Here is a 16,825-nt window from a genome sequence, read left to right as displayed (position 1 = left end):
GTTGTAATTTCTGTTGTCAGTAAAGATACCCCTAAGCAAACGATGTCAACTTTTTTTCAAGAGACGTCTTCACTGTTTTCAACACTTGACTTTCCGAATTATACCTGTAGTTAACAGCTTTGGCAAGTAAGGTAATTTGTTGACCTCCATTGAATCTTAAATAGTGTTTTAAAACGGGCAAATAAGTAAAGCACTCGTAAAATTAATAGTAAACAATTTATAGGTCAGCTTGTCAAACTTTCAAAACACACTCGAATTTAGGAATTTCATAGCAGAACTGTCACTGTTTTTTCTCGCTAGATTAGAAACACTTCATTATGTTGATGTGTAGATATCTAGAACATCCAATATAAAATACTTATGAGGGCACAGAACGAAAAACATTTTCATCCGTGTTTTGACACTTCGCTTTTTGTCAAATTCAGATATGGCGGACACTCAATGATATCATCTCTTGACCGGCACGCGCTAGAGCCATCTATCGGTAGGTCCAGTAGTTGAGCATCCCTCATTTCGCTAGACGCCTGTTAATTTCACTTGTCGCGCAAGTAGTATTTTATCTTTGGCATGTGGAAACACTAACTTGCATGTAGGTATACTGTTGGGGTGAAGCACGAGTAAGAAATTCAAGCCTATGGAATTACAGCTTGAGAAAGTTAAACGGCTTTTAACGTTCGCAACTTACGCCTAAGTTGAAACGACAAAATACAAGTAGCTGTTTCCAAATGTAAGTTGACTTACGCGACTGGCAGTGGGTGCATGCAAGTAATTCTTGTTAGGGGGAATTCGGCTTGCATGAGCAATAACTAAATGATTATCTTTGTTGGCAGAAGAACGAAAGTACCTGCCTTGCCTTGCTGAAGGTATCGATGAGTTGTCGCAATTTGAAAAGTTAAGAAGCTCCTGAGTTAGCCGAAGTTTATTTAAATAAAAAGGTAACATTGGGCTGCGTATTAATATTTTGGCTAGTATAAAATTTGAAAAAGCCAGATTAAATTTGTAATCCTAGAATGTGTCATTGCGTAAGTCGGCTCCAGTGGAAGTTGCAAAGATTATTTCCTGAAAATTGCTGATACTCTTCCACATATTTAAATGTAGTATTAGATATGCACATTTCAGCATGATTGTGACTGAGTTATGTGGAATGATAGGTACAACAGTAATCTGCATGCTTCAAAAAAGCATAACTGTATATGTAGCACTTACGGTACGGCAAGGATCATCACGAATGTCCACCGTCTGAGATCAGCACGAACTGACAGTACATTAAATAAGCATCACTAAAGTTCTGGTAGAAGAGAGGGTTAAATCGCAAAGTGGCTCTCCCTTTATTTAGAACTTTTGGTGATGCTACACGGAACATCAAATTCAGCACGATGTTTTCTTCAACATCTTAGTTATTTAATAGTTGTAACGGTGAGTTGGTACTCTCTGCTACTGCCAATGCAAATGTCCAGTTGATTCTGTTATTTAAACAATTGGACTTTGATGTCATTGGCGGAAGTGGGGGTACTGACCCGCGATTGCTGCTAACAGCGAACGACGGCTCGTGTGTGGATACGTGGTAAGCACAATTGTATATCACAGGAGCACACAGGAGTCAGCTATTTTTGCATTATCATAGCTTTAACATGTATGCAATTTTTTGGTACTGATTGGGTGTATCATTTTTAGTAATGTTATTTTGTTGGCTGGTTTGTCAAAGGAAAATACTATGACATTTTAAGCAGATACTCATTTTACTATATGATGGAGAGTACTGTTTCTCCAAAGTTAGTTTGCATGTTTGTTTATATGTACAAAACAAATGGGTAAAACTCTACATTCTAGGTAATATGTTTAAACATTGTTTGGTATCAAACCATGTTTATCTAGCAAGGAAAATATATTGTGTGTCAGTTTTTCAGAGTTGTGGCAACTGGTGATGTCAGTCTTGTTCATCTCATCTATTGCATGGTAATATGTCATCTGGCACTATTTACAGTGTTTTTGAATCGTCTGAATTAGTTCACCAAATCAGTATTTTTCAGACAAGAGCACATCATTCTGTGTGCCAACTCAACATCTGTTGTCAGTAAGTGACGTTCAGAGCTCTGGAAGTAAGGAAAAATAATTACAATCCATGGAAAGTCCAGGATAGAATAACAGTATTATAAAAATGCTACTCCCCATATAGAGTTGATGTTGAGCTGCATACAGCCACAGAGAAAAGACTGCTACATATTTAAGTTTTCAGCCAAAAGGCCTTCGTCTGAAACAAAACGTGTGCCTCTCTCTCTCTCTCTCTCTCTCTCTCTCTCTCTCTCTCTCTCTCTCACACACACACACACACACACACACACACACACACACACACACACTACCATTGGCTCTGGTGGCTATGGCAGTAGTTGTGTGTGTGTGAGTTCTGTGAATATTTGTGTGTGTTTTCAATTTTGGAAGAAGACCTTTGGTTCATAATCTTGAATGTGTAAGAGTGTTTTCATTGTGTCTGTCTGCAACTGAGTTTCCTCTGTATTGTAACAATCTACCTTTTTCATAATATTGAAATTACTGTTTATCGTAGATATATACATATCTGGAAAAAAGCATTGAACTGAACTTCTTAAAAAAAAATTGCATTTTAATCTATATATGGAACATCCTTTAGAAATCTGTATCCATTTCAGTCATATTTACCTGAACATTGCAGTTCTATTTATTTGGTATTTTTGATGCAAAGTTTTTATGATTAGGGAGACTTTGTATTGTTTCACATACTTACAGCCATACTGTACATGAGTAAACAGTTAGTTTGGAATGGACAATAAAAGTTATACAGGCTTAGTGACCAGTCAGCACATATGAATAAAACTTATGAAATATACATATTTGTGAAATATATACACTTCATATAGAATGCAAGTGAATGCCAATCAATGGACCATTATACGAGGTGCATTCAAGTTCTAAGGCCTCCGATTTTTTTTTTTTTTCTAATTAACTACTCACCCGAAATCGATGAAACTAGCGTTACTTCTCGACGTAATCGCCCTGCAGACGTACACATTTTTCACAACGCTGACACCGTGATTCCATGGCAGCGGCGAAGGCTTCTTTAGGAGTCTGTTTTGACCACTGGAAAATCGCTGAGGCAATAGCAGCACGGCTGGTTAATGTGCGGCCGAGGGGAGTGTCTTTCATTGTTGGAAAAAGCCGAAAGTCACTAGGAGCCAGGTCAGGTGAGTAGGGAGAATGAGGAATCACTTCAAAGTTATCACGAAGAAACTGTTGCGTAACGTTAGCTCGATGTGCGGGTGCATTGTCTCGGTGAAACAGCACACGCGCAGCCCTTCCCGGACGTTTTTGGTGCAGTGCAGGAAGGAATTTGTTCTTCAAAACATTTTCGTAGGATGCAGCTGTTACCGTAGTACCCTTTGGAACGCAATGGGTAAGGAATACGCCCTCGCTGTCCCAGAACATGGACACCATCATTTTTTCAGCACTGGAGGTTACCCGAAATTTTTTTGGTGGCGGTGAATCTGTGTGCTTCCATTGAGCTGACAGGCACTTTGTTTCTGGATTGAAAAATGGCATCCACGTCTCATCTATTGTCACAACCGACGAAAAGAAAGTCCCATTCATGCTGTCGTTGCGCGTCAACACTGCTTGCAACATGCCACACGGGCAGCCATGTCGTCGTCCGTCAGCATTCGTGGCACCCACCTGGATGACACTTCTCGCATTTTCAGGTCGTCATGCAGGATTGTGTGCACAGAACCCACAGAAATGCCAACTCTGGAGGCGATCTGTTCAACAGTCATTCGGCGATCCCCCAAAACAATTCTCTCCCCTTTGTCGATCATGTCGTCACACCGGCTTGTGCGAGCCCGAGGTTGTTTCGGTTTGTTTTCACACGATGTTCTGCCTTCATTAAACTGTCGCACCCACGAACGCACTTTCGACACATCCATAACTCCATCACCACATGTCTCCTTCAACTGTTGATGAATTTCAATTGGTTTCACACCACGCAAATTCAGAAAACGAATGATTGCACGCTGTTCAAGTAAGGAAAACGTCGCCATTTTAAGTATTTAAAACAGTTCTCATTCTCGCCACTGGCGGTAAAATTCCATCTGCCGTACGGTGCTGCCATCTCTGGGACGTATTGACAATGAACGCGGCCTCATTTTAAAACAATGCGCATGTTTCTATCTCTTTCCAGTCCGGAAAAAAAAAATCGGAGGCCTTAGAACTTGAATGCACCTCGTAGATTGTCACAGGACATCTCTATCTGTGCAACATCACAAATATAATGGTGCTGGAGAAACTGTCTGTTTTATGTGCAGTGCAGTTGTAGTTTAGTGCCTTATGGGAGAAGTCAACATTCATCACTGTGTTATCAGTAGTGTGATGAAGAACTTGGAGAAATAAAATGAGATTATTGAAGATGGGGGTACTCCATGTCAAGCCATCCAAGATCTCTCAATTGTCTCAGATAAGGATGAAACTTCGCTCGTTTGTTCTCTAGGAGACAAGTAACCATACCAAATATTGACACTTGACACTCCCTGTTTCCTATTTTTGGGGAAAAAATGACACATCTTAAAAAATAAACGCGTACCCCCTAATGGATGTTTGTGATCACATTTGCCCAGCCTTGTATATCTCTTCAAGCATGGATCAAGTCACCGGCATTTCTTATTCCTGTCCAGTTTCAGATGTTGCAGAACCATGACATTTTTCTCCTTCCAATTCCTCTTAAATCCAAACTGTGAATATCCCAAATCCGTTTCACACTTGACTTTGATTAAACTCTGTAAATTGCAGGTTCCGATCCTTCGAAGATTGATGTTCCTACTCTGAGCAACATTTAATGCAATTACCCCCGGAGATCCGATTGGGGAACTATTTATCTCTCTGGAAAATTTTGAGTTAAATGTGCCTGTCATGTTGGCTTATGTGATTCTCTTCAGAATAATTGTTGGAGGTGGTTTCCTGTTGCCTTGCTCCCCATGTAGTAAACAGCCGCTCTTAACCTAGAGACCTGACGCTGCCAGGAAGCCGCTCTTCTGGAGTACAGACACTGTCTTTGTTGCTAGTTTTGGTCCACCCCGGGTATTTCATTTCCCCAGTACCACCCATATCCCATCCCATTCTGCCATCTGAGGAGCTGCCCGACAGGGGCTAGCAACCCCTCACAGGAAAAAATAAATTACCAATGTTTTTAATTATCATCCATATGTCGTTTGGAGGTTGTATACATTGTAGTAAAAGGATTGTAGAAAAAAATCTCATAAATTTAAATTAAACCTTAAAAGACAGAAAAAAATCTGTAATTATGTTTATGTATTTTATTGTACGCAAAATATGGTCTGTCATTACATCAGATATCAGTTAAAAGGGAAAGGATGGTTAAAAAAAGTTTTTACGCTGTATTCCTCAAAGCATGGGGGTCATTCCATGTCAAGCGTTCCAGTTTAGATGATGATCCTAGCTCGACTATCTTCAATTTTGATGAAATTTGTACAGGATGTATCTGAGGGCCTTACATGAACTTATGCTAAGTTTCAGGCTCACCTGTAACTTGGCTGAGATGCTAGAGCCATTTTCATGAAAACCACTTTTACAGAGACCCAAAAGTCGTGAAGATATTGTCAAGTTTGGTATTCCACTGTTCCTAATGTAAAAGAGCTAGACTTTTGCTTCTGGGTATAGTGGTACAACTTTGTATGCTCTACACACAAATGTTGCAAGTAGAGTTCAGAAAGCAATGCATTTGTCATAATCTCAGTTCAAAGTGGGCAACAAATCATGTTGCGAAAAATTTGCCCCATAGTTTAACGAGGCATAAGTAGTGGAGAAAATGCGCTACAGACCTGGTCTTTAGAACTACTGTCTGTCTTGGTGTTTAGTAGATCACAAATTTTGGCCTGGCTTGTGTGTTTAATTACTGTGCTGCCATCGTGTAAATTTGCTAAAAAACAGGAATGTATCAAAATATACCCGTATTCATAGTAATGTATCTCAAAATGGACACCTACAACATTACATTCATTAACACCGTTCAACAGAGCACATTTCATTCTATTAGAAAAACTTATTTTCATTTTGGTGTCTCTTTGGGTAAGGTGGTCCATGGTGGCTATGCCACTACCAATCTCAAGACTGGCAACCCCATTGCCAAGGGGCCATGCCCGATAGCCATGCAAGGTCAGCTACGGGTGGGTTTCTTTACTCCAGGTTCCCAAGCCAGAATATGAATATCTAGCAGGTTCCCAAGTCTGAATGGGTATCTAGCAAGTTTCCAAGCCTTTTTTGGGTCTCTCTGTTGTTCCCAAGCCATAATACAGAATTCTACAATTGTTAAATGTTTTCAATTTTTTGCTGATGTCGAAAACTATTGCTTCTGGCAAACTGTATTGCTACCCCATCATTGAAGCAGCTGGAATTGGTATGACTGCAGTAATCTGTTGTTCTGGGATCCAGCATATCTCTCTTCTAGTAGGCCAATGAAATGATTGAGCAGCTCTGTGGGGATGCATGAAATTAATGAAGGCACATTTTTCTTCACATGAAACTTCAGAGATATTTCCTATCCACCATTTTCCATCATAAACGCAAGCAACATACTGGCCAGGCTGTAGTTCATTAATGGCAACATGTTCAGTATCAACTTTAGCATGCTGGTTTAACATTTGCTTTAAAGGACGATGTATTATTTGATACTCTGTGAATCTTAAGTTGCTTTTCATCAATTGGCACAAAATGGTGATGGTCTCTTGTACAAGACACTGTACATCCATCCTCAAAACGTTTCTCTTGATCAATTTTCTGCATCTTCAATAATTTCTATTTTAATATAAATAAATTCAATGCCATTAACGTTTCTTTTGCAATATTCAAACAGATCAGTTGGTGTTAAGATTTGGTTGTCAATTGAGCGTTGAAGGCTAGCTCGTGCTGCTAAACGCTTAACTGTGGCCCCAATTCCATCACATGGTGATTTCCCATGGCTTGTTCCGAAAAAATTCCATTCTGCAGTAATGCCAAAATCTTTTTGATGATGGCAAAGATTTAGGATGCTCTTAATATTTTTGTACTGTGCTGCAGTACCGTCGCTAAAATAATGAATATGAATATGCTTAATTTCTTTAAAAATGCACTTAAGGGATTTGATCAAGTAGGTTAAAAACACCTGCACTGCAACTGTGTCATGTTGGAGGCAATCACTGATTATGCAGTAGCTGATATTCTAGGTCTTCGTTACCTTTGTAGTAAATGACAAATGGATGTATTGTAGCTTGACTATTTTCCCAATGGAATCCCTGCACTGCGTCTTGGACAATAAAGGAGTAATTTTCTGCGAAATCCATTAATATAATCAATTCTGGTTTGAGACCTTCTTTAGTGAACTGCAAATGCTTGCTCTGGTGCTTTGCAATGTAGTGGTGAGTAGAAAGGGCCAACGGTTTTGTAACTAATAGTCCAGTGAATTCAACTGTCATTTCCCTGGTTTCAAGTGTCTCTCTCTCAGTGTGAGTCCATTGTTTGAACTGAATTGTGTCCTCAGGATCAATATCTGCAAAAACGCTGTTCAAATATTCATTTAGAGCTTCTGTTCTGGGACATATTTCACAGCGATATAGCACATAATCCTTTGTTTCCAAATTACAAGTTTGCTCAGAAAAATTTTGTAATCTTCTTTTATTGGGCTATGTGCCAACAGTAGTTTCACATTTTTATATATTGTGCAGACACAAACTGAATGTGAACCAGATGTGCCTACAGTCACACATCACTTTGGCCTTAATCCTCAAAATTTGGAAAATGCACTTTCCGGTCCATTTTTATTGCGGTATGCAACAAACATTTGTTTTAAGTTGCTCAGTAATAAGTATTTCTGTTTTTTAACCTTTTCTCCATCTATCCGAACAGTAATACAGTCCTTTCCTCCTGGACAAATCCGACTAAACTCTTAATCATAAAAATGTTCTATGACTCTTGCCTTCACATCCTCAGAAAGCTTTTTCCCCCATTTACCTTTGGGCTGTGCCAATATTCCCTGTTCAGCTTTTAACTTTCTAGCCTTCCTTACCATTCTTTCTGAAACACAAAATTCTTCCACAGACTTTTTGATAGACCAGCTGTGGGGGAACTAAGGTCAAAATTTGAATTTTCTCAATATTATTTGATATATGTAATTTTTCTTTCAATTCTTGGTTCAGCTCAATGTGATCTGAATAAGTCAACCATTGCTTGCTTGTGGATGGTTGCTCCAAGTCACTGGGATCAAGTCCTCCCACTTCTACAATTTTCTTAATAATGGCACCTTCAACTTGATGTATTTTGCACGTTGCTTATCCTTTTGTATCCCTTGCACCAATTCGTTGAAATTTTAATGGTGATATTCCAACCGATGTTAAGCTTGTATTCAAATTGTAACCAACATTAGTCTCATCATCTTCATCTGACTGGTATGTAATGTCAATTTGTGAATATTTTGGTGTATCAAATTCTTTTCTACAGGAAGGGCACATTTTTTGTCCTGGTTTAATATCAGACACGGTTATCCTTTTTAGTAAGTCAGCTGTTTCTATGTTGATTGAGCACAAGCTTTTTTGTGCAGTGTTGTTTTTCTTGCCAAATGTGTTGCAGCATGATCTTTGCAAAAATTCAAATCTTTTTAGGAGTAAAGCTTCATGATGGAATCATAGTTGATTATTTTCAGTAGAGTGTAAACCCCTCCCTCTAGTAAGCAATTCTTGTTCTTATAAGGAAAGTTGCTTTACAGCTTTGAGTCCTTTTAAGGCACTGTATGTCGTTAAATGGCATGGGGAATCAGTATTTCCAAAACTGCATACATTAACTTGATCTTGTTCTTCCATTTTAGCAATAACTTGGTATGCTTCAAACACTAAAATCATATTGTCGGGTCCTAATTAAAGAAAAGAAATAAAATTAATAAGCATTCAGCTTCTCAAAAATTATGTAGCAATCTCTAGTACAGTTAAATGGTTAAATTTAGCAATGAACCTGTCACAAACAGGTTTAAAATCATTGAATGAACAGAGAAATGCATATTCAAACAATGAGGACATGATCAACAAAATTCCAAATTTTAGGCGACGTTTTTGCACCATACCCAAAGAGAGACAAAATGAAAATAAGTTTTTCTAATAGTATGAAATGTTCTCTGTTGAATGGTGTTAATGAATGTAATGTGGTAGGTGTCCATTTTGAGATACATGACTTTGAACACGGATATATTTTGATACATTCATGTTTTTTAGCAAATTTACACGATGGCAGCACAGTAATTAAACACACAAGCCAGGCCAAAATTTGTGATCTACTAAACACCAAGACAGACAGTAGTTCTAAAGACCAGGTCTGTAGCGCATTTTCTCCACTACTTATGCCTCGTTAAACTATGGGGCAAATTTTTCGCAACATGATTTGTTGCCCACTTTGAACTGAGATTATGACAAATGCATTGCTTCCTGAACTCTACTTGCAACATTTATGTGTAGAGCACACAAAGTTGTACCACTATACCAGAAGCAAGAGTCTAGCTCTTTTACATCAGGAACAGTGGAATTCCAAACTTGACAATGTCTTCATGACTTTTCGATCTCTGTAAAAGTAGTCTTCACGAAAATGGCTCTAGCACCTCAACCAAGTTACAGGTGAGCCTGAAACTTTGCACAAGTTCATGTAGGTCCCTCAGGTACATCCTGTACAAATTTCATCAAAATTGAAGATGGTAGAGCTGGGAGCCCTAGGACACTTCACGTGGAATGACCCGTGGACTGTCCTCTGGAAAAATAAAATTAATGGTTGTCTTATTTCTTTATTTGCTTTTGTAACAAATTACAGTATAACCCCTGCCCCCATTAGAATCTAATATAGGCCATTGAAATTTCGAGGACCCTGAATAATATAATTTTGACCTTACTGGTATTTTAGTTGAAAAAGAAACAGGCTCAACCAGCAGTATTTTTAAAAAAGCTCAAGTGTGTTCAGTTGTTTAAGCAATGCTGCACGTAGTAGATGAGGGTGGAGATTCTTCTAGAAAACCTGTAATGTTTTACTTGAAAAATATCAGGAAAATCCTGAGTAATTTCAGAAATTTCCTAAAATCTCAGGTTATTCTGCATTTTAAACTTGAAATTTAATTTTATTGATTTTTACAAACCACAAATTCTAAAATACTTTTATATAATTCCAGATGTGTTAACAGTATGGATATAATATTATTCCATATAATACTATATCAATACTGCTTATGAGTGGTATATTTCAGTTGAGAGGAAAGAAAAGTTATTGTGGTATGCCCCCACCCCCTGACCCGCCTCTCCAGTCCACCACTCACCAATGTTTATCAGAGCTTCTTATGACACTCGCCATCTACTAAGGGTAACGACCCCCCCCCCCCACCCCTTCCAAAATTTGAGTAGCCACCATGCAGATGAAACTTGTAACATTAAGACTTTTTTTCTGAATGGAGCACATAAAGTCCTCTGAAAATCAGCAGCAGCAAGGAACATAAGGAATGGGAACGTGATTGTATCCCCTCCTTTGGGCAAATGGAATGATGAAGTAAATTGTTTGCTAACATTGTGTTCAATAGTTATCCAAAAGTACTGAATGAAATATATGGTCGAGTCACATTAATATGACCACTTTGCAAAAGGCTGAGTAACCACCTTCTGCAGCACAGACTTGCAGGAAAAGTTGTCAGTGAGGTTCTGGAAGGTATCAATGGGTATGGGGTGCAATGCCATCCCCAGGGCTCTGCCCAGCTGCACTTAATATCTCAGTTGAGGATTCATTACACGAACTGCCGGATGGAGTTGGTCACACAGATTTCCGATCAAGTTTAAATTCAGGTCATTTGGTAGCTGGGGGAGTATGGTTAACTCATCCTGGTGCTCTTGGAATCGTGCACGTACATTGTGAGCTGTCTGATATGTTGCTTTGCTTTGCTGCTAGGTGCTATCATGCTGACGAAAAAGCGACCTGTGTGGAGGGGTGGATATGGTCTTAGAGGATAGATGCGTACTTGTTTCGATCCAGTATGCCTTGTAGAATGATTCTCTAAGGGAATTAGCATGCAAATTCTGGCCTTCATTGCAATGAGCAGCAGTCAGCAGGGATGAACGAACCAGGCATCTGCTGCAGAGGCCCATATTCAGCAATGCTGAACAGTCGTTTGAACACAATTGATAGCCCCTTGTTTCATCTGGATGGTCAGTTGCACGCCTATTCGTCCGTACGCATCTCCACAGCCTTCATTCACTTCTGTCATCTATGGCCTGTGGTACACCACTGTAGCTTCAGCGTCGATTTCGGATAGTGCTATTTTGCCATGCGCCATATACTTTAACCATTTCAGCACACAATTTACAAACTGTCTTTTGTTTTCATTAGTAAAATTAGTGTTAAGATGAAACGTAACAGACATGTATTAAGAGGGCACCATTATCAACTCGGTTATTCCATGTGAAATCAATCAACAAAAAAAGTAAATTTGAACTTTGATATTTAGGATTTTTAGCTTTTCTTCTACCGATCAAAATAAAATCTAAAATTAAAATTTTTTGAAAATTCGCTTTTGAATTAGTGAAGTTACTGAAGTTGTGCGATTTTTGCCACATATTGAAACAGTAAAATGGCCATATCTCTAAAGTATTTTAGGTGGAGACCTGTAATTTATGCCCTTTCATTCAGTTCATTATAGGCTTCAAAAATATGCTGCAACCAAATTCATTAAAATGTTGAATTACCAAAATGTTTCAAAACTGGAATTATTTTGTTTTGGAAAAAAAGTTTGTCATACATTATTTGTTAATGTGCTTGCCAAATTTCATGTTGGTATTCCAAATGGAACAAGTGGAAATAAATTTTACTTTACTGCTATTTGTATTCTCAACCATACCTCAACTGTACTTGGTTTGCAAACTAGGCCATTAATCTAGAGTTGGAATGAAATTATAATGTACTAATTAAGCACACATTGCTTTACTGTTTTAAAAAACTACACCATATAATAATTGACATAAATAATGTAAGTGATAGAACGCATTTTCCATTTATATAACGTTTAATTTACAAAAATTGTAGTTAATGCGAGGGTTGGAACTTCAATAGTGGCAACTATTTATTCACAACCAATACAACAGAGTTACATGTTTGCACCTGTTCTTGTCCTTCAAAGTAGTCACCAGCATTGTGTAGAACCTGGTGCCAGCAATGTGGAAGGCGTAGTATAGTGTTAGCAGAGCCTATTCTCTTGAAGGTGCGAATCGAGCGGTCTGCTGCCTGTAAAATCTCTGGAACAGTACTGAAGCAAACGCCACGAAGTGGTTCCTTCATCTTCAGAATCAAATCAGTCACAAGCACTTAAGTCCGGGGAGTATGGTGGATGGTATAGTACTTCCCAGTCCCATCAAATGAACAGAGTAGCCACAGCTTGCGCTCTATGCTCCCATGCATTGTCGTGCAAAATGATGGTTGGGTTGTGCAGAAAGTGTCGCCGCTTCTTTCGCGAAGGTGGTCGCAGGTGGTGCTCCAAAAACGAACAGTGATACTGTGCACTGACAGTCTGCTGTGGAGGAACGTATGGCGTTAGGATAGCACCATCACAGTCATACATGAGAATCATCATAACTTTCACAATACTGGGGCTCTTGACGCACTTTTAACATTCGCGCCGACCCATGATGACGCCATTCGTTGGATTGGCATTTCAGTTTTGGCTTGTATGATTGGCCCATGGTTCATCCAGTGTTACGATACAGCATAAGAAAGCCTCTCCTTCACACTCGTAGCATTCCAGGTGCGTCTCAGCAGCACCGTAACGCATCCATTTCTGCATTTCCGTCAAGTCATGTGGAACTCATCGTGATGAAATTTTTCGCATGACCAGGCATTCCTTCAGGATGCGAAGCACAGTTGTATTCACTAATCCAGTTTTGTGGTTGAGCTCACGAATTGTATAGCATCGATCACTGTCCACTAACATGGCAACAGCATGCACTTCTTCAGAGACACTAGAACGACCTACCTGATGCATGTGTGCCACAGTTGCCAACCTTCATTGAAGGCTTTTACCCAACATGCCACTGTTCTGTACGGTAATGCCGATTCCCCGCACGCCTCTTGAAGACCTGATGACACTGTCGTGCTGTATGACCTCTGGCACATTCAGTCTTGATCCAACTCCGTTGCTCCTGTTTCGTAAACATAGTGACACTGTTATGTTAGACCACTTGCTCACAAGTGACAGTGTTTCCCTCAATTGTGCGCACGCCAGTTATGTGGGACGAGCAAGTCCATTTGCTTGGAGGTAAGGTAGGTATTTCAACAACATAGCAGTCACAGAGACGTAGAAGTATCATGTTGATTCCTATGAGCAAAGCCAAAGGTAAAGCAAAAATTGTTTCTGAGTTTAAGGATTTTGATATTCATTAAATTCACGTGCTTTTGAACAGATCACAGGACTAGTTGCTTGCACCTATGGCAACAAACAGTGGATGGCTTCTGTACTATCCAGAGATGAAAAAGGTGCTATTTATTGGCATATCATTGTGGACCAACTCTTTCTTTTTCATAATTCTGCTGCAAGGTATCTCCTAATGTACTTGACATGGTGCATCTGCCCTCACAGCAGGGTGAGTGGCGGCTGGTAACATATTAATGTTGTTTAAGGTGTAGGGCCGATATGGAGACTGGTAGTCAGGCCTTGCCCATTCACCCTGTGAGTGGACATGTGGCCACTGCTTCAGCAGGGTTCGATCAGGCACAATGGTGGAGAGGTTTACTAGTCATCATGAGCTATAACATTAAGTGCTTTATAGAGCCCCCTTGGGCTGATAGCATTCAGAGCTGAAAAGGAAGCCTACGTTTCACTCAATATGTCTGTTGGTGAGCCAGTGTCGTCACTGACAACGCCTGTCGCATGGATTCTGAGGCCAGAGTTGATCAGGGTCCTTTGCCTTGGAGCTGAGTGGAGGGTCTCAACCAAAAGTCGTTGACTCTGTGAAGGTCTGGGCTGCAGATTTCTAGACCTACATTATCAGGCAGAAATTTGTAGGACTCTTTTTGATAGATCAGGGGTGCACTAGACAAAGGAAGCAGCTGCTTGAGTAGCAGAGTACTTGTAGATTGCACATGAGGGTTTTTTAGGCTAGGCGATTGTTTGAGGTACTCTGATGAACACTCGCTAGGCAGCAAAGCAATCAGATTATGTTCAGAGTAAAGACATTTCAACTGTCAAAATTTCATCAGTAAATTGTCAAAATATTCCCAACAAAACCTGAATGTACTGCCCTCCAGGAAAGTTCTCGTGCACAAATTATTCTTGGGACCAAGAGCTGGCTGGCAAGGTCTGAGATATTTTGTGAGTCATGCAACATATACCGGAAAGACAAATTGGAGGCTGTAGGAGGGGGAATGTTCATTACAGCTGAGAAAAGATAATATCTCTAATGAGGTTGAAGTTGACCATGACAAAGTTATCTGGTCGCATATAACAGGTTTAGGTGAAACCTAGTTAATTGTTGGCTGTTTTTACCGGCCTTCTGATTCCACTGAGTCAGTTGTCGGGTCACTCAAAAAAGTTTGCTGTCAGTAGTGCATAAATACCCATACTAGTTGGAGGTGACCTTTACCTACAGAGTATAGACTGGGATGTATATGGATTTTTTGTGGGGTATAAAAATTCTTTGTGGGGCGTAAAGTCACAGTTGAACAAAGTACTTTTGAATGTTTTTTCTGTGAACTGTCTTGAGCAGCTTAATTCAGCAGCCCACACACAATGGAAATATCGTAGACCTTATAGCTACAAATAGGTGAGACCTTACTGACGACTTCAGTATAGAAACAGTGATTACCAATCGTGATGTCCTTATAGCAACTATGGTTACGAAAGTTAATAAATCAGTCAAGAAGGCTAGGAGAATGTTTCTGCTAGAAAGAGCAGGGAAACAGTTCCCACCATCTCACTTAAACAGTGAATTGACATCACTTCCAGTAAGATGGACGTAGAGAAATTATGGGCAAAGTGTACGCAGATTGTAATTCGTGCTCTGGAGAGTCACATCCATAATAAGCAGATTAAGGGTGGAAAAGACCCACCGTGGCTGGGTAATGAAGTTGGAAAATGCTCAGCAAGCAGAACGCACACAAATGTCGACAGGCAAAGGTTAGTAGACATTTGTGCATCTGTGCTAAGCATACAACTATGATCACCATTGTACCTTAGTGCAAGATCTGACTGAGAACCCAAGAAAATTCTCTACTATATAAAATCACGAAGTGGGTCTAAAGTTTTCATCCCGACCAGTCTGGTGTAGCTGTTGAAGATAGCAAAGCGAAAGCCAAAGTTTTAAATTCCGTGTTCAAGAAATCGTTCATGTAGGGAACCATAAAAACATATCGTCATTTGACCGTGGGACACTCTTGTATGGACAACATAGTAATAAACATCCCTGGCATAGAGAACCAACTGAAAGATCTGAAAGCAAATAGGTCACCAGGTCCAGATGGGCTCCCAGTTTGGTTTTACAAAGAATATTCTATGGCATTGGCCCCTTACGTAGCTTACATTCATTGTTAATATATCGCCCAGCGCCTAGTCCCAAGTGATAGGAAAAAGTGCATGTGACTCCTGTAAATAAGAAGGGTGTTCCAATATAGTAAATTTTATTGAGGCCAAGAAGCTTGTGTCCATGAATCAGCATGGTTTGACAGCATCGCATGTGCAAAACTTTTTTTGTCCTTTTCTCACATGATATACTGTGAGCTATGGATGAAGGGCCAACAGGCAGTTTCCATACGTCTAGATTTCCGGGAAGCATTTGATATGGTACCCCATTGCAGGCTGTGAATTGTGGTACAAGCATATGGAATAGGTTTATAGATATGCAAGTGGCTCTAAGGCTTTTTAAGTTATAGAACCCGGGGTGTTGTCCTTGACGGCAAATGTTCAACAGAGATGGGTATTGTCAGGAGTACCCTAGGGAAGTGCGAAAGAAGTGCTATTATTTTCTGTATACACGCATCAAAAAAAGCTTAGCATCACCCCTCTTCCCAGAACTCCTGAAGATTGGCTGTGGGTATTGCATCACAGACATAGTCCCTTTGACTGTTCAGAAAATTCACTAAACCTGCCCAAAGATGTAAACAACAATGCATGAGCAGAGCCTTTTAGACAGAGGGGGTCCAACAGCTGATCAGTTCGTCATTCCACCAGGAAGGAGGTATGTGGCTCATGTTGTCTGTAGTTAAACCATGCCTAGACAGTCAGTACCACAGTTTGATTGCATCCACATTGTTACTTTGTGCCAGGAAGGGGTCTCGACAAGGGAAGTGTCCAGGCGTCTTGGAGTGAACCAAAGTGATGTTGTTCAGACATGGAGGAGATACAGAGAGACAGTAACTGTCTAAATTTCTCTCCACAGGTCGTCCATACCCTTCCTGGTATTAAGTTCGGAAGAAGGAATAGACGATATGTTCCCTGATGTTCTCCTCTCGATAACCTTTCAGTCTGTAATTTCTCCAAATTGTCCCTCCAAACTATTTATAATATCGGAATTAGCTGTTTCCCTTTTAATCCCTTTCTACATTATCTACCCGTGTATTGACACCTGTAATTTTCCAATTGAATAATTGGCATTAATTCATTATTCTTATCTACACTCCCTTTCAAAGTATTCATTCCCTGTCTTACCTCATTATATTTAATATTGTACACGTTTTCAAAAGATTCTAACTTTTCAATAAGTCCTGGTACTACATTATTACATTTGTTCTCGATGTCAGGTTCTAACATTTTCGA

The 16,825-nt window shown here is 39.7% G+C and overlaps 1 protein-coding gene across 1 annotated transcript in view; it reads left to right on the top strand.

Annotated features, from left to right (window-relative positions):
* The first annotated feature begins 609 nt into the window (after nt 1-609).
* The window catches only part of LOC126100710 (microprocessor complex subunit DGCR8), a 257,052-nt gene continuing 240,836 nt past the window's right edge, over nt 610-16,825 (top strand). The window contains exons 1-2 of the mRNA XM_049911330.1: nt 610-727; nt 831-935. The gene's annotated coding sequence lies outside the window, so the exon portion shown is untranslated. The remainder of the gene's footprint in view (nt 728-830; nt 936-16,825) is intronic.

The sequence above is a fragment of the Schistocerca cancellata genome, chromosome 9, assembly GCF_023864275.1.
Source record: "Schistocerca cancellata isolate TAMUIC-IGC-003103 chromosome 9, iqSchCanc2.1, whole genome shotgun sequence".
Taxonomy (NCBI): domain Eukaryota; kingdom Metazoa; phylum Arthropoda; class Insecta; order Orthoptera; family Acrididae; genus Schistocerca; species Schistocerca cancellata.
Note: the sequence above shows the minus strand (reverse complement) of the source record. Positions and strands in the feature narration are given on the sequence as shown.